The following is a 4,576-nucleotide window of genomic DNA, read 5'->3' as shown; positions in this document are numbered from 1 at the left end:
TAACAGACATGCTGAACTTCCAGGGTGTTGACGTTTCTCCAGAATGAGCCCAGACCACTCAATACCAACTTTCTGTCTGTGTGTCCATTTTTCTGTCTATCTTTTTTATTCATTCTCTTGCTACCTTGGTTAGGTCCATCCTAGGAGCTGTGCTAGATACGACAGGCAGGAACTCCAGACAGGAACTGAGGCAGAGAACATGCAGAGGAATGCAGCTTACTTGCTTGATCCCCATGCCCAGCCTGCTTTCCTACACCATCCAGAACCACCTTCCCAGGGGTGGCACCTCCCACAGAAGGCTGGATCCTTTAACGTCAATCACTAATCAAGAAAATACTCCCCAAGAGCTGCCTACAGGTTAATTTGATGGGGTAATCTTTTCAACTGAAGTTCACTCCTCATAGATGACTCTAACTTGAGTGAAGTTGACAAAACAGCTAGCAGAGTTGGCCACTGAAAGGAGAGTGGACTTGAAGCCTGTGAGATGCCACTGCATGTAAAGAGTGGGGAGATGGTTGGTCTCACCCATCTCTTCTTACCCCATCCTTGCCTGGCACCTGAATTGGGGCTAAATTTAAGATGATCACAAGATGGGAGCAATCCAGAAGTTCCTGTTTCTCCTGTAAGGATGGGGATATTATGAGATTGTTGAAGAACAGAAAGCCTATGGAGCTGTGGTGAACAGCCAGCTGGGTCTCAAGCGGGCTCATGCTCCCAGGAGAGTAGTGACTCTAAGCCAGTGCCAGTGGGAGCAAGTCTTCAGTTCCTGTAGCTGTGCTTTTCAGCAGCTGATGCAGTTGGAATACCACGGATGCAGTGCAAGAGGTAGCTCAAGATAACAGCTAGAATCCAAAGGGCAGCACAAAGGCCACCTCCTCAAATTGCCACAAGGACATTTCCCTTATGTTGTTTTTTTTTTTCTTATTTAGTTTTTATTCATAATCATAAACTTAACTTTGCAATCCAGCTAGACTTGAAGGTGGATGAGGAAAATATGGAACCCAAAGAACTTCAGCGAGAGCAGAGAGTACAGGACATTACGAGCAGATGGGGTAGGGACGCTCTCCTGAGCTACAGAAGGAATGGTTTGATGTGTAAAACGCCCGCAAGTCAAAAGAAATTAGAGTTGTCCACAGTCGGAAATGGTGATCTTCTTGCTGGTCTTGCTATTCCTGGACCCAAAATGCTCCATGGCTTCCACAGTGTTCATGCCTTCTTTCACCTTCCCAAAGACCACATGCTTGCCATCAGCCATTCAATCTTGGCAGTGCAGATAAAAAAACTAGGAACCATTTGTGTTTGGACCAGCGTTTGCCATGGACAAGATGCCAGGACCTGTATGCTTCAGGAAGAAGTTATCATCCTCAAATTTCTCTCCGTAGATGGACCTGCCACCAGTGCCATTATGGCGTGTGAAGTCACCACCCTGGCACATGAATCCTGGGATAATTCTGTGAAAGGAGAGACCCTTATAGCCAAATCCTTTCTCTCCAGTGCTCAGAGCTCGAAAGTTTTCTGCTGTCTTTGGAACTTTGTCTGTAAACAGCTCGAAGGAGATGTGGCCCAAGGGTTCGTCATCGGCCGTGATGTTGAAGAACACAGTGGGGTTGACCATGGCTGCAGCAAGTGCCGAAAAGCGACAGTGGTGTCTGCAAAGCCCCCTTAAGTTGTTTAATGGACAAAGGGAAGAAAATTTTGAAGAGAAAAAACCAAACCAGCCGGGCGTGGTGGCGCACACCTTTAATCCCAGCACTCGGGAGGCAGGGGCAGGTGGATTTCTGAGTTCGAGGCCAGCCTGGGCTACAGAGTGAGTTCCAGGACAGCCACGACTACACAGAGAAACCCTGTCTCAAAAAACCAAAAAAAAAAAAAAAAAAAAAAAACCAACCAACCAAAAAACCAAACCAGCCTCTATAGAATTTTAAATTTTTAAATAATTATTTTTCTTCTTATCACTTTTACTATTATTTTTAAAAAGATTTTATTTATTTATTTTATATATGATGAGTACACTGTAGCTGTCTTCAGACACACCAGAAGAGGGCATCAGATTCCGTTACAGATGGTTGTAAGCCACCATGTGGTTGCTGGGAATTGAACTCAGGACCTCTGGAAGAACAGTCAGTGCACTTAACCTCTGAGTCATCTCTCCAGCCCCACTATTACCATTATTGATATAGTCTCTATATGCAGTCCAGGCTGACCTCAAACTTCAAATTTTCCTGCCTCAGTTCCAAGTGTCAGGATTATAGGCAAGTACCATCAACCCTGTTATCTATTGTTGTTATAACTGATAATCAGATGGAATTGAAAAGTCAGCTTTCAACCAATGGGACCGCACCAGTAGGACATTTAGCAACAGGTCTAACATTTCCCACTGCTCACTCTCTCTCTCTCTCTCTCTCTCTCTCTCTCTCTCTCTCTCTCTCTGTCTCTCTCTCGGTTTTTTGAGACAGGGTTTCTCTGTATAGCCCTGGCTGTACTGGAACTCATTTTGTAGACCAGGCTGGCCTCGAACTCAGAAATCCGCCTGCCTCAGAAATCCCGAGTACTTGAATTAAAGGCGTGTGCCACCACACCCAGCTCTCACTGCTCTCTTAAATTGTGAAATTAAGCATGGGCTGGAGAAATAGTTCAGTTGTTAGAAACTCTTGTTACACAAGCATGAAGGCTGCAGTTTGGATCTCTTCGCTCACGTAAGAGATGGGTTTCCCATAAACACTTGTAACTATAGCTCTGAGAGATTCAACATCCTCTGCTGGCCTTCTTGAACAAAGAAATGTGCACCACACTTGCATAGCACACACACACACACACACACACACACTTAAGAGACTGGATGGAGCAACAACTCATTAATTAAGTGAGCTTTCTGCTCTTACAGTGGACATGGCATCCAAGTCTGACAGCTCATCGCAGCCTGTATCTCCTGCTCCAAAGGATTCAATGCCCTCTTCTGACCTCTAAGGATATACATATACACATATACATACACATACACATCTCATTTAATAATTTAATTTTTAATTTTTAAAATTTAATGTTCACGGGTATTTTGCCTGTATATATTCAGTACAATGGCGGTCAGAAAAGGACATGGGATCTCTTGGAACTGGAGTTCCAGATGGTTGTTGTGTGCTAACATGTGGGTGTTGGGACTCGAGCCCAGGTCCGGAGCAGCCAGTACTCTAACCACTGGGAAATCTCTTCAATACCTCTCATATTTTAAAATTATGTTTTAAAAAAGAAGCTCAAGCAGGAAAGTAGAAAGAATAAGAGAACAAAGAGCTCCTATCCACACAGTTATGTGCACAATTGTTTTTCTGAGGAAGTTTAAAGTAAATCACAGTGATCCTGGCATTTCACCCCACACGCGTCTCTGAAAAAGCAACCACACAGTTCTGCAAGCTTCGTGGCATTCTTGGCTGACACTGGAGACTGCTACTGACATTGGAGTGGGTGGGGGGCAGAGAGGCTGTGTTCTGCTGCCTGTGTGTCCCTTCATCTCAAGGTCAAACTGTCTGCCAGCACTCTACAGCCTCACCTTTCAGGGAGACGCACCTGTGAGGGAGTGTGTGGGTGTGCACAACCTTGCTGTCACGTGCTTATCCTTTATATCTGTTTTATTATAAAAATTACACATAAATGACTAAAATGTAAAGACATCCAAAAAGTCTACAGAAGCAGTAGGGGGAAATGTCGCCTGTGACCCCACCCTCCAATGGCAGCCATTGTTAACATTGGAGTGAATTTCTTTCCAGTCCGTGTTCACAACAGGACTTGAATCGTGCTAAACATTCACGTGGTTTCCCTTCTCAGGCATTCATTCTATTGGTTATTTAAAGTCTCCCGATCACTGCTCACTCACCACAGTCTACTGGGATGGAAGGGTGCTCAGCATCTGTAACAAAAAACGCTGTTTTCCAAAACTGTGTCTGAATTTTTGCTTGTTAATTTGTTAATTTGCTTCTGTTCAACCTATTTGTAACCTCAATCTTCAGGATGACTTTAGTATGTAGGGGCACATCCCCAACGCCCCTGGCAGGGCCTGGCTGTGTAGCCCAGGCAGGGCTTGAATAAACTCCCTGAGGACTGAGATGACAAGATATCTCACACCCTGCCTGGCTTCATGGCCATGTTCCCAGTGAGACACGGAAGGCATGGGAAGAGCACACACGGCTCCACAGCCCGTGTTTCTCCCCACTCTGATTTACAGTTTTCCCCAGAACAACAGTCAGTTCTGCATCAGGACCTGGGTTGAACATGCACTGCCTTTATTGTTGTTGGTTCTTACATAATGCAGCGCTTCGACCGTCTTTTAGCATTGCCACTGAATCAGGTATAACAAGTGACCTAAGGATCATCTTAAAGTATATGGAAGTATACATCTAGGATTGAGACTATCACAGCTCCACTTCATATAAGAGGCTTGAGCATCCTTTCATATGGGTATCCACAGGGTCCTACTGCTATTCCTCATGGTCCAGAGCTTGGACTGAAAGACTCCAAAACTCCCAAAGGGAGGCACTTACTCAAGCCTCGGGNCAGCCGCGCACCCAAGAAGACACTGAGACCG

The 4,576-nt window shown here is 45.1% G+C and overlaps 1 pseudogene; it reads right to left on the bottom strand.

Moving 5' to 3' along the window:
• Window positions 1-1,029: 1,029 nt before the first annotated feature.
• Window positions 1,030-1,615, bottom strand: LOC110290112 (annotated as a pseudogene).
• Window positions 1,616-4,576: the final 2,961 nt, after the last annotated feature.

Source organism: Mus caroli, chromosome 2 (genome assembly GCF_900094665.2).
Source record: "Mus caroli chromosome 2, CAROLI_EIJ_v1.1, whole genome shotgun sequence".
In the NCBI taxonomy this organism is placed as follows: Eukaryota; Metazoa; Chordata; class Mammalia; order Rodentia; family Muridae; genus Mus; species Mus caroli.
Note: the sequence above shows the minus strand (reverse complement) of the source record. Positions and strands in the feature narration are given on the sequence as shown.